This window comes from Rattus rattus, chromosome 7 (genome assembly GCF_011064425.1).
Source record: "Rattus rattus isolate New Zealand chromosome 7, Rrattus_CSIRO_v1, whole genome shotgun sequence".
NCBI classification, from domain to species: domain Eukaryota; kingdom Metazoa; phylum Chordata; class Mammalia; order Rodentia; family Muridae; genus Rattus; species Rattus rattus.
The window spans coordinates 119,051,098-119,070,343 of record NC_046160.1 but is presented as its reverse complement, the minus strand read 5'-3'; the positions used below and the strand labels follow the sequence as shown (position 1 = coordinate 119,070,343).

General features: G+C 48.2%; 1 protein-coding gene across 1 annotated transcript in view; it reads left to right on the top strand.

Moving 5' to 3' along the window:
* Positions 1-19,246, top strand: part of Ptprn2 (protein tyrosine phosphatase receptor type N2) — a 725,488-nt gene that overhangs the window by 500,526 nt on the left and 205,716 nt on the right. The window lies entirely within an intron of this gene.

Sequence of the window (19,246 nt, the reverse complement as noted above, 5' to 3'; positions counted from 1 at the left end):
CACAATTGTTTTCAGGAGAGACATGCAGATTGACTCCTTGTGAAGAATGTGTCTGTCAGCCCTATCAACAAATATCAAATTATCTTATGGAGTAACTTCTGAGGACAGATTGCTTTCCTTGGACTATTGTCTGTGACTTCGATGGCAAGTGGCATTTTAAGTTGATTGTTTTTAAGTCTGTTAGCACCAAAAGACAGTTTTGAACACAATTTGACCTAGACAGCTTGCTTCCTGATACACAGAGCTCACGTCTTTAGTCAAGGAGTGGGCACAATTTCCACAAGAGAAACTTTTATCCTGTTTTACATGAAAACGCACTGAGGTTTTGAGCAGGAGGAAAGATCAGAGACGGAGCTTCAAAGGAACACTGTTTCCTGAGAGCCTGTCTACACAGACAAGACATGCGGTTTGCTGGATTGTAGCCTTAAGGCCCTCAAGACCCCTACCTGGAAGCAGTTTGGAGGTGGTAGATACCAGCCCTGAAATCCTGGGAACCCTGGGGGACACTCCAGGGGATCTGCACCATTCCTACCCTACACCACCAGCAGTCATCCCCTCTCTCAGTCAGCCTACCATGGATGTCAAGGGCTAACCTACCTTCTCTCACAAAAGAAAAAGAGAGGCCTGCCTGGCTGAGTACAGACAGTAACCTGGAAAGGCCTATCGACAACAGAGCCACTGTTTGACGGCCAGGAAATCAAAGGATGGATGTCCACAGATTGGGCATCAGGGTCTTCCTGTTCGTATACATTAGTATCAAAACACCAAAGCACATTTTTATTCATGAGCTGTATTTGTGAATTTTCAAATGCATGTTATGATTATTTTGAGAAGTTAGGGGATAATTTAGATTCTCAGCTGATATTCTTTTTATTATTTAAATAGTGCATGTGCTTATTAAGCATTAACTACCACCCCGCAGGAGGCGGGAACCCAAAACAGCCTCATTAAGGGAATGATAAAACGCACCCTTGTTAAAGAACCCTTTGCAAGGACTGGTAATTACCACAGATATTTATTAGACAAAAAAAAAAAAGGATGGGAGTGGGCTGGATGCAGGATAGGAGTTGAAAACACAGGCAGCTCGAGGCAGAGAACCCAGAGCCAGCTGGGTAGCTGCAGTGCGTGCACACTCCACAGTGTCCAGTCTCCAGCCTTGTTCCAGCCATTCCTCCATCTGTTGGGTCTCTCCCTTGCATGTAGTGCTCTGGTCCTGCAAGAATCCATTCTGCTTTAGAGAAACCAGAATAGAAGAAAGAGTCAGGAGCTCCCCCTTGAAGAGATGCACATCTACAGGCTTTCCCTACACAAGGTAGAATATGAATTACCGCAATGTATGGTATATAAGGCTTCCCTTACACACAGAAGAATATGAATTACCACACTGTATGATATATAAGCTCAGGTTTCCACACCCAGCTTTTCACCACGGCCCATGGGTAAAGGAGGAATACCTAGCCTGGGGTTCAGATCCTTCCCTCCCTTCATGGGGGTACTTTCCATAGGAAACTTACTAGAGTGAGTCTGTGGCTTGTTCCTGGGTGATAGGAGTTGTCATGAAGTTCATCTGTACATCCTCTTTCCAAACCTCCAGCCTTCAGTCCTCTGGCTTACATTAAAGTAATACCAATGAGTCAGATAGAGCTCATGTCTACAGCCAGAATCTTGGTGTCCTGGTGTAAAGATGTACCCACAGGATTCGTCTGATTACAGTGTGTGTGTGTGTGTGTGTGTGTGTGTGTGTGTGTGTGTGTGTGTACAGGGGAGGGATATAGCACTAAAAGTCAGCCAGGTTAACTTAGGCACTCGTGGAGGTGATGGGTCAATATGGCTGCCAATGGGTCAAACTAAATCCTGATAAGAAGGCCATATCTGCTGTGGCCACTCTGCCTCCCTTATCACCAATCAGCAACGGTGCTCCTTAGCTGTTGGCGAAAGGCTTCAAACCACCTCTTCACGGGCCTCCTGACAATCTCTCATTGCACTTGGCTCTCAACCTGTCAGACAAAGTTGGGCAGATTCTCAATTGGAGAATAAAGGCCCTAATGTTCATCAGTGGCCTTCTGTCTGGTTGTTGCCTTGGGTGGGCATGTGTGAGCTGTACCTCAGGGAGCTTCTAAAGCTTTGAGTGAAAGGTATCTACCTCCTGTGCCTCTCGGACAGTATTGGTTCCTTCTCCTAAGCTTTGCCTTGCTATATGGAACAGAGAATGTGGGTTAGGAGTGCTCTACACAAGAGCATTGTGGGATGCACTAGCCTTGCTTTCCTGTGGCCCCAAAGCTCATCCACAAAGTCCATTCAGATCTCATTGATCCTCTCCGTGTTATTTGTATTTTCTTTATCTTCCTTATGTAGTTTAGATTTTCTAAGGGAAGTGTTTAAAGAAATACTTTCCTCCTCTGAGTTAAGGAATAATTTTTAAATAACGACACTTATTTATATTTAGCATCCACGTGTGCACACATGTGGAGAACAGAGGGCAACTTGTGGAAATCTGTTCTCTCCTATTATGTAGGTCTCAGGGATCAAACTCAGACCATCAAGATCGGTGGCAAATGCGCTTACCCACTGAGCCACCTCACTGACTGCACAGAGACATGTTGACATTTTCTTTGAAACACCTGTGACTTTTCCATACGCAAACTTTAATAAACTAGGCATCAAACTACACATGCCATGGAAGTCAAACCCACTTTACCTTCCTTTTTCGGCATGAACTTTGAAGACGTCCCTTTTCCCTACAGACCCGTCTGTTACCCTTGCTGTCTTTCAAAGCCTCCATCCCTAGCAGAGCAGGTGGGATTCTTGGGGTATGTAATGGTCCAGTTTTGGGAGGAGCCTCTATACTGTGGCTTCTCAGAATGTCCCGGTAACTCCTGGTCTGAGCCATGGTCAACGTGAGAGGCTTGAAGCTGTGAAATTCAGCATGAGAAATCTGACATGTGAAGATAATCAGACAATCGAGGGGGTGATCAAAGGGTCAATTACCTCATGTGCTACCTCAAAATGATGTGGAGAGAAGTGAGTACTCTCAGACTATGATTTACAGAGGGCCACTGAGGACCTTTTCTGCATCTTCTCTTGCCTCTGCCCACTACTACCTTTGTTCTCTAAAGTAGTGAGCCTTTTGCTTCATGAGAAATGTCCATCTACCAGGAGCAAAGAAATGATTCTCTTGGATGGAGAAGGTAGAGTTGTGTGCCTGTCTCATATCTGTAACTTGTTCTCTAGTGTGTGGAAAACAGACACTAGAAGAGGAAGAAGACATCAGCCAGGTGGATCTCCACAGAACCACCCTCGACTGTGTGTCAGGGTCCTGATGGAACTGCCTCCTGGACCATTGCACACCAACCATACCAAGGATATTGCCGAAACTGTCCCCAAGAGTCCAGGAACAGCCCTGATCCACTCTCAGGCATCTGTTGGTGAACAGCCAGGACAGTCAGCGAGTCTCTACACTCTACACACAATCTGGTTGTTGTCACTGTGAGACCCAGCATACCCCTGTAGGGTGCGAACTGCAAGCCCTCAGGCACATAGGCCAAATTAAAAGTGAAAACACTCTCACAACAGGGTAAAAGTAACCATAATGTATTCATTTCACAAAGCACACCTTCTTCATCCATGGGATTCCAAGGCTTTTCCCCTTAGACTGTACTTACCACCATGCTCAGCCCTTCCCTTGCATACCCAGTACCTACCTCTTGCTCTGCTGTTAATGGACCTCCTACATACACCATTCCTCTGCCTAGCATCTTATCTCTCCCTCCAATTCCAGCCTAGCTGTTACTGCTTCTCCTACTGACCCAGGGTTCCTCCTCTACCTAACGGTGGCAGGCTAGGTCCAGGGAATCTCATGCAGCTCCACAGAATGATTAGTCCATGTCCTTAACGGGTAATGTAGGTGTGAACCTACAGGGCACAGTGGTCCCCTCATCCCTGTCTTGTCAAGACCAAATCAGCATAAGACAAGCAGTGATTGGCTTCTTCCTCTGCAATCTCCTGTTTGTGAACAATTAATTCTCTGATGGACTGTGATGACCTGCGTGGAGGACTCCTGGTTCAGAGACATATGATAGAGTCACCAGGCAAAAAAAAATACCTAGTGGTTCTTCATCACAGGCCCTCCCCATGGGCAAGTTAACCCCCCTGCATTCAGTCTGCATCCACGACCAGCACCAAACAGGCTTCAAACTGTGTGTGTTAAACTGTTATTTAGTGTAGCATTCCAAAGGAAACTAGGGTATTATGGATGTAAATATGTGCTCATTAATTGTCCCCACGGCCACCTCAGTGAACCATCCCCAACTGCCACATAAACAACATGTATGCCCATAACTCCCAAGGGCCACCATATCCAATGAGAAGGAAGAGCAGAGCTTAGAGAGAAGCCTGGTGTGTTTCCTTTGCATGAGGGGAACTCGGTGTGGCCTGTGTGCTTGAGAAGGTGGCAGAGACACCAAGCCAGGGAGTCCATATGCAGGCACTGAAGGCCAGCCAAGGAAGCCAGGCAAGGCCCTGGCGGTCACCAATACGCTGTTTCCTTGTAATTATACACACCTCGTGTGCTTGCTTTTGAAGACATTAATTGCATGATTAGTTTTATGATTTCTCCTGATTACCAATTAAGTTACCTTTCTTGTTTCATACGTACCGTTAGACCATACAGTGGTGCTTTTTAATTTCTCACTTAGCAGGGGTTCTCACACATCTGAAGGTTACATTACCCTCTCAATAAACAGAGAGGGTTTAATTTTCTGTGCAAGTATTGGTGTGGACTTGGGAGGAGGATGTTTCAGATTTTATGCTATCCAGAGTGACATTTAATTTTATAGGGGGAAAAAAAAATCTCGGCTCTCACTGTCACAGCAGTGTTCACAGAGCATGAGCTGAAAAACGTGTGCAGACCAGAGCCAGTGGTCCCACACTCCTGGCCTGCATACAGTTGTCATGTCTCCCTTCTCTGAGGAGTCCACCTCTCATCCTCTTCCCTTTATTTATATCCGTTAATGTGTCTGATTCTCCTAAGCTAGGCCCACAAAGGCCTTTGTGCGCGGCACTCTCCTGAGGTTGGTACATGGAGGCGTCTGTACAAACTGTTTTCCTTACGCGTGTTTCACCCAGGAGTTCTGTGCAGTGAATTCTCCTCCTCAGGGTTGAGAAGGTGAGAAGCTGCAGCTGTACAGCACAGAGCAAGCGCCCCAATCGCCTGCAAAGGAAAATCCAAATGTAATCAACAGACGGTCAGGTGGAGGAGACTAATTGGATTGCTCTGAAATGACTCCATAAACCGGGAATGCGTGGGTGGAGGCAGGGTTTACCCATGTGATTTGGCAGTCCCGATTCACAGCCGCACACAAAGGGGCTGTGATAATGCTGTTTATAATATTGTGTATGGGTTGGAGACCTGCAGGTTGATTTAAAATGTATGTATAGTTCCAGTGCTCTGACAGCCAGGCCGCCCTGGAGGGGGAGCCGCTGGGAGGTCTAAGATACTTTTAATTGGATGTGGCTATAGAAAGAGAAAGTTCCAATTTCGATGTTGATCCTTGAAGTATTAGCTCCACAAAGCTTTGCATTGTGGTGCACAGAGAAAGGGAGGAGGAAGAAAGGGGGCGGGCGGGGGGAGACACTGTCCCTGCTGTACCATATGCTCTTCTGCAGGTCCACAAGGGCTCCAAGCTTTCGTGGTGAAAAGTGAAAAACTGGGATGTTCCCACAATACACGGGGAGGGTACCCTACTACCTCAACACTACGATTCTTTTTCATAAATTGTACCAAAAAAAAAAAATCATCACAGGGTTCCTGAGCGCCCTTTATTTACTCCAGGCATGGGTGTTTAGCCGCTCTGGTTCTTTCTAAATTCTGTTCCTTGTATTGTCTCCGCTCCTGAATTATGTATGAGCAAGCCTGAGTCTGTCAGTCCCTGAGCACAAAGACCACACTGGGCCTCTGGCACCCCTCAGCCTCAGTAATTACTGCTCCTTAAGGGCCAGTGTCCCTGCCCCAGTGTATTTTTGTGTATTTTTTAAAGACTAATTTAGGATTTCTTTAGGGGAGCTTTTCAGAGTCATCGTGTGTGGGGTGGGAACGGGGAGAACCCGTTACCCATGCTTTATGTGAGCCCAAATACAACATTATAGGTTAAAATTTAAAACTACCAAGAAAAAAAAAAAAACAAGCGTCAGGAATGTGAGTGGGTGCGGTGCGGAAGAAGACCCACGGTGCTGTGCTCTCCCACGAAACCCTCGGGTGAGCAGCTTCAACTGCTTACCTTGCGCTCCACCATGAACTGGTAGAAGCGGTGAAGGCAGGTGCTAGGAATCCACATGGTCCCACTATCCAGGAGCTAGCTCTCCAACACCCGCATCTCTGTCCTGCAAGCACGTTGGCATCAGTGGCCAACGGTGCTTGTGATGCTCCCTAGTAGCAGATGAGAAGGACCTCCCCCCTCCCCGTAGGTGGGCTAGACCAGAGCGGTCAGCCAGCATGAGCTGCAGTTCCCCCTCACTGGTGCTCTCACCAGGAGGCCCAGGTAGGCTGTATACTGAGCCAGGGGCCTTCACCAGGGAACCTACATCCAGTCGCTTTCCCTGGCTGCTCTCAGGAGAGTCCTAACCCAGTGCCTCATTGGAAGGAATACTTCTGGTTCCCAGAGCAGTCTGTGATGGGGGCTTCTTCCAGCATGCTATGTCCAGAGGTGGGGGGAAAATGCATGGTCTTTGGATATGAATATCACTGCCACAGTATTCCTCCTGGCAGCTCTGAGGGGCAAGGCGACTCTGGGCACACTGGAGTGGAGCATGGCTCCCCCTTTCAGTCCTTCAGGGTCAGGTGGTTCCACCTAGAACATTTGTTTATCTCGATCACTTGGGCTCTAACTTAGTGTACTGCAATGGGAGGGATAAACCACCAGTTGTGACATCACACCTTACTTTCCCATTGGCTGGTCACATTGATACCCTTTAGCTTTATGTCGGACAATGTTCCACAGGTCCATCTACACAGCATCTTCCTTCTGCAAACCCTGTGCTGTGCAAACCGAGTGCCACCGGGTGAAAACTACACAGAAGGGCGGAGCATCCTCCCACTGCCCCCATTCTTCCGACCTCCTGGTTATTGGGCTGCATTTTGTCCTTGCCTACACAGTTCTGATTGCCCCACCTCCATCGTTTCCGGCCCTATCCTCCTTATTCTAGTAGGACTGAGCAAGTCTGGCTGATATTGCCGCTGGTTCTGCTCTATTGCCCCCAGTGTGAATTTTAACTCAGCTATTGTAGTTTTAATTTCCTTACTCTTTCCTCGTCTCCCCCAGTTCCTGCTCTTTGCCTTCATAACTTGATAACTGCTTAGCTTTTATTAAGCTGTCTCTTCTCATCGCACCGTGTCTTGGCTCCCATTTTACTGACTCTGTTCCTGCACCTTCTTCAGGTGCAGGATGGGCAGGCAGCTGACCTTTCCTGGCCATGCTTGTGAATATTTTACGCAAGGTTGTTGCTTCAAAGCATGGGACGCTGTGGCCTTTCCTGCTTTAGAAACAGTCTCCCCAGATATCCAGTAGATGGTTTTTAATCTTTTCTCTTTACTCAGGTCAAGAGGCCCCACACGGTTTCTTATTCTGACCCAAGATGGGAAGTGTGTTAGTCCTTGGCACAGGTCCCTGTCAGCTCCTCTGTCGGTAGGATTCTCTTCCAGACACATGGCTCACAGAGCAGGGAGATGGGTGATTCTCTCAGCTGAGGACAATCCTTCGATTCTGAGGTATGTTTTAGACAGCTTCATTGAAGTATAACTTATCTTTGATAAAAGAGCCAATTAGATGCATTTAAAATGTATTACATTTTCAACTAACTCATAGGGATGGGCACATTTGTGCCATGATATACAAATGGAAGTCATAGGACAACTTGCAAAAGTTGATTTCCTCCTAGAGACCAAACCATCTTACCCATCATTGTTGGATGCATTTTTGATATACTTGGGTTGGCAACCAACATGATAGAGACAGATGATAGCATTTGTCATCCCAAAATGTCCCCTTGACCTCACCTACATCAGACCCAGTCCATTTGAAGCCAGCAACCACAGATCTGCTCCCTGTGACTGTGGTCTCACCAGCGACTCCTTCGAACGGAAACAATGAAACTCACACTGTGGGCCTCGTTCACTTTCACTTGTCATTTGCTTGAAGACACACTACCACTTAGCATCCGTCTCAGGGCTCTGCCTTCTCTTGTCTCAGAGCTCTGCATGTTCTCAATGAGTACATGCAAGTCCATTCTACTTTGTCTCTGTGGCACTCTAAGCTATGAAATATAGGAGACCCTAGGGACCCAGTGTGAGTTTGTAAGCTAGTACCCAGTGTTATCTTCCTGCTGCTTCCAGAAGCCTCCAGAGTACTGCTCTGTCCTTGCCTACTCTGCCTGGAGGAGCAGACTTTAGACAGAGGTAGGAAGAGGCAGAGAAGAGTTCCAAGCATTTAGGCACCAAGAGGCTGGTGGAATCCATCTGCGAGTTCTGACTGGAAGTTCTTAAGTCAGCCATGAACTCAAGGTTGAGTTCATGTGAGGCTGGTGCAAAGGACCTCTGGCAGTCACAGGACAGACCCTATAACAAGTGTGGAAGGTTCCATGGCCTCTCCATGGTTCAGCGCTTTCGATGGGGAACATGTTCTCCCAGCTCTGTAGTCTTAGAGCTGGGCAGCAATGAGAACTGGAAGGGTGTGGAGCTTGGGACTGGCCAATGGCAAACTGATATGAAACACGTTTTTGCATGGACATAACGGGAACTTTGGCTGGGGGATCCAGAACTCGGTGCCTTTCTTTTGTAGCTCAAGCTTAGAGTATAGGGAAGGCCCTGCCTTGGGCTCTGCCTTGAGATGGGTCTTCCCGGTCAGTGCTGTGCTACCAGCCCAGGCAACTCTTCTGAACCCCAGCATCCCTCCACCCTCTGAGACATGTCACTCAGAGAGAGCCTTTGTGCCTGGCACTTACAATCACCCCCTATCCACTATGCAATTTACCCTCAATTTCCTGCAAAACAGATGATGGACCCTTGAAGCTGGCCTGGTGCTGAGCTTCCCATGGAAATAAGGACTGACTGGAGGGGCCTCTTGCCAGCCAGATGACAGATGCAGCGTGTTACAGGAATTCCAGAGGCCCCAGCAGACGGCCACTCCTGCCCTAGAGCCTGTTTTGGTGCCAGGTGCTAAGGACTGGAAGCTGTAGCATGGTTCCACATGTCATTGCCAAAGCCTGGGCATGGCTGCTGTGGCACCACCATGTCCCTCCATGTTCCTCCGTGGGACCACTCATAGTGTGATGGCACTATGAGCCAGTAGCAAGGAGAGGAGCTACTCAAGGCCACAAAAGAAAGTGACTGGGGCTACTGATGGCTCCTAGGATGGGACCCGCCACATACTATGACCTCTACAAATGTTCCCACTTTGTCAACTCCCTGAAGTTAGATAAGTATTTCCAACACTGAAGAGTTTCCCACAAACTCTTTTGAGTCAAGCTATGTCCATACTCGGGGTCCAGGTCGGGTCTGCACATGGCTCACTTTACTAAGAGAAGCATACCTTCATGGAGTTCTGAGAAGCTCTAGCACCATGATAGTTATCCGGGGCTGGCTGTTACTGAAGACAGAGACATGTGATACCAGGGGATCGGGCTGGGTGGCTTTAGAGATACTCCTTGGAGATTCCACAGCAGCTCCACATAGCACAGTTGGGTTTTAAGTGAGTTTTGCATTTTCCCACTCAGTCTAACCAGGAGAGGAACACCCGGGATGCTCCAAGGTCCCTTCCTGGCTTTGTGAGACTGCCTTTCCCCTTCTGTTTACCCTGTCAGAGCTGTGGACTGAGGATGCAGTGTAAAGGCAGGAGGGCAGCCATCCCTGGGGCAGCTCCTTGTACCCAGCCCTCACCCAATCATGTTTCCCCTGAAAGTCCCAGCCTAGAACAGCTAAGAGTGTCTAGGGGGACATAAGAGAAAACCCCCAACTCTGACTCTGTCCAGCGGGGTTGTGCCTGTGACTGTGACCAGAGCTAGATTAAGTGACACAGAGACGAGTTGCCAGAAAAGGCATCAGTCTTCGCATGTCCCTCTGTCCCTCCTCTCCTGCACCTGGGCTCATGGCAAAAACATGCCTTTCTCTGTGTGTCTCCCACATTTTATTTAGCCAATTCTAACTGAAATGGTAGTGAAGGAAGTGCAGACATCTTCGTCTGGATTTACCCCCTTGTTAGCTTTCTTCATTCAGCTGTATGGAGCACCTTGGGTTCCGGAGCCCCTCGAGAGGAGACGCAGCGGGCTCTTCTCACACCGTTCACACATTCAGAAAAAACACAGGAATGGGATGGGGTAGATGGGCATCACCTGGCTTCACATAACTCATGGTTTTCTTCCATTCATTGCCATCATGAACCAGGCTACGGCTGCAGTGTGGCATCTCATTGATTTTTATGCATTCTTGCTTCTTGTATACTTTCCCTGCTTTCCCCCTCCCCCTCCCTCTCCTCTCCCCCTCCCTCTCCCCCTCCCTCTCCTTCCCTCTCTCTCTCTCTGTGTCTCTGTCTCTCTCTGTCTCTCTGTCTCTGTCTGTCTCTGTCTGTCTCTGTCTGTCTCTGTCTCTGTCTCTCTCTCTCTCTCTCTCTCTCTCTCTCTCTGTGTGTGTGTGTGTGTGTGTGTGTGTGATATCTTGCTCTAACATGCTCTACCTTATTCCCCGAACCTGAAGTGAGGCTAGCAGCAGCCAGTAAGCCCCAGTGATCTTACTGTCGTCTGTCCCACAGGGCTGGGAATGCAGGTGCATACTACAACCACATCCGGTTTTCTGTGTAGATACTGAGATCCAACCTCAGTCCCTCGTCCCAATTTCCTGCTTTTAATTGTCTAGTTTGAGTCCATTTACTTGCATTTCATCTCGGAGGACCAAGGTTCATCACCTTTGAACATTCCTTGGTCTAGTTTTGCCTAATGCTACCATCTTTGTTATGTATATTTCAGATTCTTTGGAAGTGCTGAGGGGGATGGGGGCCTGTGTGCCTCTCACTGTTGGGGAAGAGGGGTCATGGCCTTCCTCCATGATGAAGAGGCTCCTTTCCTTGGTGACCAATCAGTAACTTGTGAGGTGACATTTTGAGGCTGTGAGAACACCTGCCCTTCAATGTGTGATCTGATTAGTAGCTGAGAAGGAAAGATGAGGAATGTTTCCCAGACATGTGGGTCAGGAGGTCTTGGCTCTGCCAATTACCACAAGCTCCTAGCACCATCACACACACATGGGGCTCCCACTGTGGCTCCAGGCTAGTGAGCAGGAGCAGAAGCCAGCACCTTACCTCATCTGTGTCAGCCTCAGGTGGTAGGAATGGAGACCAAGAAGGCAAAAGATCATAGACCAGCAAGAGACAACAGAGTAAGAGGGAAGCTAGGTCTCTCTGTAGACAAAGAAAGAGAAGACCAGGGAGGACACTGATGGCTGGGAGAGAGCTCTGCACACATCTGTGGGAATACTGATGGCTGAAAGGAGAGGGCTCTGCACACATGGGCTGGTAGCTCCAGCCTGCTGTAGGACTTGGTCACAGTATTGTCAACAGAGGCCATGTACAGATGTCTTTGTGCTCCATGGGTATAAAGCCACAGGCAAGGTCCTGGGGTTGGTGAGATTTAAAGTGGAAATGCTTAGCCATCAACTCGATTAACAGATTTGCTACCTTCAGGATGCTTGGTAGCAATATAAGATGACCAAAGATTGTTTCAGAGAGATGGCCATTGGCCCATCCTCCCTCACATCATACACCTGTGGTGGATATGTATACACACACACACACACACACACACACACACACACACACACACACACACACACACGTCCCTCAGCCTCTCCATGCCTCAGATATACTCACACTTCAGGCACTTCTAAAGCTCAGATATTCTACTCTCCAGATATCCCATTACCTCAGTTAACCTATATCTCAAACACTTTTTGCCTTTCCTCCATGCTCAGATATACTCATGCCTCAGACATACCCCCCAAGCTTTGGACACCCCAATACATTATATATTCTGCACCTTAGACACCTCCTGCTTCAGATACCCCAGACCTCAGATGTCTGAGCACCTGGCCACTCCATGTCTCAGCCATTCAATGCCTCATACATTGCCTCAGGTTCCCAAAGGCTTTCCACGGGGATCTCTTTTTGTCCCAGAGACTCCAGGTCCTTATTACAGTATCTGGAGGTGGCACAGACACAAAGGGGTTAGAAGGGGCTGTAGTCAGCCGCTGTGCCTCTGGAATCTTCATATGGGGCGAGCTGCTGTGTCTTCAGGAATACTTGGGCCCACAGCAGGTCCGGAGTCCTGGAGTCCATGGAACTTTCTTTGTGTGTCTTCAGACAATGTCAGGTGGAAGCTGAGATATAGGATCATTGCCGAGGAGACTCTCACTAATGGCACATGCAACTCGTCTCCTTGTCGTAGAAGCCTTCTTGTTATTTAGAAATTGAGGTGGCACTTGGACATGCTTGAGAGGATAATCCATTCACTTGTAAGCATGTGAATTAACCAGGATTAGTGTAACAAAAACCCCCCAAATAATAGTGACTTACACAAGCTGGAGTGTATTATCATTCTTGGTGGAGGGGTGGGGAAGAAGTCTGTAAACAAACAATCCAGAACTATATGGCACTCTGTGGTCCTGGAAGCACACGGCCTTCCTTCTTTGCTGCTCTGTTCTCCCAGCCCACGATTTCGTGATTCAAGGACCGACAATGCTCCCAGCAAGTGCACAATCTACCCAGCCATGAGAGGGCCAAGCGGCAAGGACTAGGTGACTGCCCTGTGGTATGCTTCCTGGAGCAACATGCAGCTTTCTTGCCCACACCATTTTGTTCAGGACTTCGTCTTCGTCACAGTCTCTGTTACCAGCCTCTGTGATCCCAACAATAATGAGGGAGCTTGGCCCTTGTTCTTCACTCCTGCCTTAGTGTCCCCCCTCTCAGTCTGCTGTCCTCAGGTTCTAACCACTCAGCTTTAGCTTCCTCGGGTTATCTTCCACTCAACTTCTCACTGAGATCTCCTGTGGCCTTCTCATTGCCAGACTGGTGACTTCCTCTTTCCCTCACCGACTGTCACCTCTGCCTCCAGCTACATTTGAGGGCTGACAAGTTAGCAGTTGTCAGAATGTTCCTCCATCTTGGTGAAAATATGCTGAGCTCACTTTGGTCTCCCGCTTCTTTGGCCATTTCTCAAACTCTGCAGCAGCCATGCATAGAGTGAGCCCCAAATGCTGGCCCTCAGGATGCCTTTTCATGCTCTCTTCTGTGGGTGTTGATGCTCTCTGTAACTCTGGGAAGTGATGGTTCTCCCTGTATGGCTAGGTATAATCAGACTTAGATGGACTTCCAACATGGCTAGAGCTGAACTACTGGTGTCTGCTGCATGTTTGCTATGGTGCTAGTTCTCCTCAGAGAGGTAGTGTTGCTCTCAGCAAATCACGTCTGCCTGTTGTCTCAGTCATAGCAGCATCAACAGCACCCAGTTCTTGCCCTACAGTTCTGTGAAACCCCTACCCCTTTCCAGGACTGCTGCACACATTCCTGATACTCTGTGGCCAGAGGGCATAGCCGTAAACCCTAAATCCATTGATGCTTCTGTACTGGCTGGTTTTGTGTGTCAACACAAGCTAAAGAATTATCACAGAGAAAGGAGCTTCCCTTGAGGAAATGCCTCCATGAGATCCAGCTGTAAGGCATTTTCTCAACTAGTGATCAAGGGGGAAGGACCCAGCCCATTGTGGGTGGTGCTATCCCTGGGCTGGTGGTCTTGGGTTCTATAAGAAAGCAAGCAGAACAAGCCATGGGGAAGCAAGCCAGTAAGTAACATCCCTCCATGGCCTCTGCATCAGCTCCTGCTTCCTGACCTGCTTGAGTTCCAGTCCTGACTTCCTTTGGTGATGAACAGCAATGTGGAAGTGTGAGCTGAATAAACCCTTTCCTCCCCAACTTGCTTCTTGGTCATGATGTCTGTGCAGGAACAGAAACCCTGACTAAGGCAACTTCCCTCTGTGCAGGGTTTTAAATCTATTTCATTTGCATGCCTCTGTGTGTGTGTGTGTGTGTGTGTGTGTGTGTGTGTGTGTGTGTGTGTGTCTGTGTGTCTGTGTGTCTGTGTGTGTGTGTTCCTTATTGTTGTTGGCAGTGGACATACAGACAGCCCAATAAGACAGAAGATGCCAGCATAAAAAGAGACACACTTTTTCCCTCTGTCCATCTAACATACCTGTGTGACTCCTGAACTAGTAGGCAGACTGACAAGGGAGGCTGTGCTATATAGCACACCAGTCCATTCTCAAGAGCAGTAGCCTGCAGAAGACCTGGCTGTCCCCTCTCACACGGCCCTGGAGTGAGGCTCTGAGCTCATTGAGGCTGCAGTTGGATTAAGATTCCCATAGCTGAAGGTAATAACAGTCAAATATGACTAAATGTGTATAGTAGCTTTGTCTGTAATCTCAACCCTCTGAAGGCTGAGGCAGGAGATCTTAAGTTCTAAGCTAGCTTAGCTTGAGCTACACAACTAGATTGCCTTGGGGGCATGGTAGGGAACAGAAGGAAGGAGACAGAAAAGAGAGAGGGAGGGAAGAAAAAGGAAACAACAGAGAGATGGTTGAGTGGAGCCCAAATCTCAATTCTCAGACCATCCTCCCAGTTTCAGAGACCACCAAGGCTAGAAGGCAAATGTTTAAGGTCCTTGGAGCATCCTTCAGAGAGATCACTTCTGATTCTGCAGCTACTGTTCTGCATGAAGGACCAGAGGGAAGCCTACAGTGGTTTGTAAAAAATGGCCACCATGGCCCCATAAGGTGTGGCACTATTGGAAGATGTAGCCTTGTTGGAGGAAGTGTGTCACTGCGGGGTGGGCTTTCGCGTCTCAGAAGCTCAAGCCAGGCCTAGTGGGTCTCACTCGCCCTTCCTGCTGCCTGGGGATCCAGATGTAGACGTCTTAGCTACCTCTCCAGTACTATGTCTGCCTTCACGCTACCATGCTTCCTGCCCTGATGATAATGGACTAAGCCTCTCAACTGTAAGCCAGCTCCAGTTAAATGCTTCCCTTTTTAAGAGTTGATATGGCCATGGTGTCTCCTCACAGCACTAAAACCCCAAGTAAGACAGTCCTCAGTATTCCTAGTGGACTCCACTGAAGCACAGCCCTAACCACATGAAAGGGGGGGCATGAGGTTCACAGAACAGGGAGCCAGGCCTGTTCATCTGAGATGGAAGAAAGGTACTACGTTGCCATGTGTTAGACACACTAGGCCCGGCTTGAGAACCCAAGGTTCACAGCCAACCAGAGATGCTTTAATGTTCTACACATGCTGGTGTTAGTCTTCCTAGCACTCCCTGGGTGATACAGTCATTGCGTTTGTGCCATTTGATAAGTCAGGAGATCATATTGGAGTCCCATGTGACTCACCCCCAACATCAGTTGGCACCCATCATAGGCCTCATTAGATACCTTCTGGGGGCCTTAGTCTCTAACCTTTTGCATGTATGAACACCGCACACTCACACACTCACACAGACACAGACACAGACACACACACACACACACACACACACAGAGAGAGAGAGAGAGAGAGAGAGAGAGAGAGAGAGAGAGAGCAGTCCCTCTCAAGGTAACCTGATATGCTATGAATCCAAAAGCTAAGTGTGTGGTGTTCCACCTTGTCCTCCCAGATGTCAATGCCAACAAGATTAGAGATGCCAGTTACAAAGTAATTTTCCTTTCTTATCCACAATAAACACATCCATTTACATACATATGGGAGAATGTGTTCATGTAAACATGAGGAGTACATATTTATGTGTATATAATCAGCAGTGTTTACGAGTACACAAGTGAGAGTTGTGGGCAAGTGTGTTTGTGCTTCCATAGCTACAGAGAGAGAGAGAGAGAGAGAGAGAGAGAGAGAGAGAGAGAGAGAGAGAGAGAGAGAGAATGAATTTGTGTTTGTATGTATGTGGTCTGGGCTAGAGAAAATACAGTGTCCCAGTACTAAAAGGAGGCCACTGTATTGGGGTTGGTTTTGTGCACTGTGTATTCAGTGCTGAGTTCTGAGCCCCAGGTTGTAGTCTGGACTTGGACATTGTATTGACCAATGTGATGTAAAGAATGATCCCCAACAATCTCTGATTGGGTAATAAAAAGCCAGAGCCTGTGACCGGGTGAGGAGAAAGACAATTGGAACTTCGGATCAAGTAGAGGGCCTCACATAGGGACCATGAGGGGAAGGGACAAAGGAAAGAGAAGGTCACCATAAGGCAGGATGGACCATGAACATGTGGCAGAAAGAAGCTCACCCCGAGGGCACACATGGAGCAGAGAAAGTTGGGTGAGCCTTGAGCTACAAGTAACACAGGGCCTATGGCTGAGATGCCAGTTAGAATAGCTCAGAATCTGCCCAATTTAGGTTTGCAATTTGTTAATAAAAATGCCAGGTTTTGATGTCTTTTATTCAGGAGCTACACAGGCTAAAGTGGGCCTAAAATGCCCTGCAGATATCTGGGAGCGAAATTGGGCATATCAAACCCTCCAAAAGTATTTCTTCTACACCCCTAGGGCTCTCCTAGAATTCAGTGACATATACAGCTGAGGTAGTATCCAAACACGCAGCAAAGCATGCTATACCGCCTCCCTCATGCACACACATGCTTTGTTACACACACTTCCAGGATATAAGTGTGTCTTGTGACTCAAATGTGCCAAATGAAACCCATGTTTAAGGACCCAAGTGTACCTCATGAAACGCATGTGTTCCAGGCACACGCATGCCTTATAATGTGAACATGCTGCACATTATGATTTTGGCATGAGTGTTACACAAGGCACATGTGTATCCCTGGACACAAGCATACCTTTTGACATACATGCATCCTATTTAACACAATGCTGTAAGCATGCCTTTTGAGATACATGTGTCCTATTTAATACACATGCTGTAGGACATACACATGCCTAATCACACACATGTGCTATCTCTATTGAATGCCAGGGTCTTTGTCTCTCAATCAGCCCAGTGGCAAGAAGGCAGTGCAGACAGAATTGTGCATGAAGCCTCAGCTTTGGGGGCCAGTTTCTAGGGGGTCAATGTTGAAATCACCTTAAATCGGGAGATAATGCCACCATTCACATGTGGCCATTCAGCACTACTGAAGTAAACATTTATGGTTAGGTGAGATTTGCTTTCTGTCCATTTAGGGCAGGCATTCATCTGTTGCTTGCTGCCCTAAGCAAAGGGCAGCTTGAAAACAGGTCACTGTTTCAAAGAACTGTTCTGTGGTCCCAAGACAGTGCCAGTCTGGACACTGGGAAAAGAAGTTCGAAATTTTCATTTTCAAATAACAGAATCACCCTCTGGGATAGTGCAGGCTCTTCCTACATCCTCTTAGTCTTAGAGTGGTCTGTGTGACCTTTCCCCATGGTAGTGATAACACATCTGGGCAGAATCTGCAGACAGACAGCCCTCGTGCACGATCGGGGGAGCAGAACATAGTTCCCTTCTTCTCGCAGACACCCACCCCTTTTTGCATCCAGCTTTCTTAATGCACCGTCTTTTCTTGACAAATCATAACACAAGAGGCACTTAAGACTTGTATAGCTCCCCAAAACGGATGCACACAAGCAATTTTAGCCTCACCCGGGGCTCAGTCTGTCTCTGAGCAGACCCCAAGCAACATTCTGATCCAGGACCAGGCATAAAAGTCTTGGGTATGGAGCTGTGTAGGAGGCTTTGTGAGAAACAATCAGCCCGCGAGACTGCCTCCCCAGCCTGGAGCTGAGCAGTGGTGTCTTGTCCCTAGTATACAACACTGAGGTGTTGTTCTCATGTTGGGGTGGATCTCTGACATCTGTGTTATTAGCTGTCTAGTACCCGTGTCACCAGCCTCCACAAGCCTATCTGCCCTGCTGTGTTGTGTTCTGTACCCCATAGGTCTGCTCAGCACTAGTTCTGAAGTTGCCATTCCCACCTCTTGGCGTGCTCATCCCTATGCGTCCCCCCAAAGAGAGGTGGAGCCTTGTAGGCTTCTCTACCATCCCCTGCCTGTAGCCAGGAAGGTGACCACAGGGCTCTGTGTCATATACCTCTAAGAGTCAGGGAGAGCTTTACAGAAGCCCTATAAAGACTCTCCTACCTGTCACAGCTTGGCTGACTTACACAGGAGGTTTAGGAAGTCATGTGGTGTCATTCTTTTGTTAGACTGTGCGTGAGGATCTAGGTTTCCATATCATTGTTCCGGGCATAGTTGAGAGTCTATCACTGAGCACTAAGTAAGGAATCAATGCTGAGGGAGGGCCAGCAGCTGCAGCCACATCTTCACAGTCCCTCTCTGGGATGCATTATCTACCACGTGGAACACCTGCCTCATGTTCTGCCATGGTGTGAAGCCTCTATGCAGAATTGGCACGTCTGGAGTCAGGGACAGATCTTTGTCTGCTGTCCAGTTTGTTCACATTGACTCCTGGAAGATAAAGGGGCCATCTCATAAGCAGGCAAGGTGTACCCCTGGCACACCTGACAGGGGTGGTACAGAGGAGACTGTCACTCGCTTTCCAGAGCAGCTGCGTTTGCTCACCTTGCTGACTTCCTTCATAACAGCAATGGTTTGGTTTCATTTTGGGTGTTGTAAACTAGGAGAGTCCGAACACACATCTGCATTGAGCAATACTGACAGAGGTGCTGCCAAGAGGGATAGATGGGGCACAGCCTGAGAACTGCATTGTGGGTCAGGGCTGGGTTCAGTCCCAGCAACTAGGAGACACCATGTGTTCTCCACAGCCTTGTGGGTGGGGGTGGTTCTGGCATAGGGCGGCATTGGCATCCCTAAAAGGTGGCACTTTTAGTAAGACACCTCTCAATATCTTTGCTTCACTGGTATATTGAGCTGGTCTGCCTTTGGCCCAATTGAGCACATCTGACCATAGGCCAGAGCTCCAGGAATGGAGAAGACATGTTTAAGGAAGCATTTTCAATAACAGTGATTGTGGTAGGCCAAGCAGGGTTTCTCCATGCTCCAGTGGCATGACAAGGACATTACCATCACACTGGGAGGGGCTGGACCCGAGCTCAGGACTCAAAAGAACTGGCAACCCAGATGTGTGTGTTCACATGTCTACATGTGAGAGAGACTTAGTGAAAAAGAGAGATGACCCAAACTCTAATGAACAGCAGGACTCTCGATGCCTG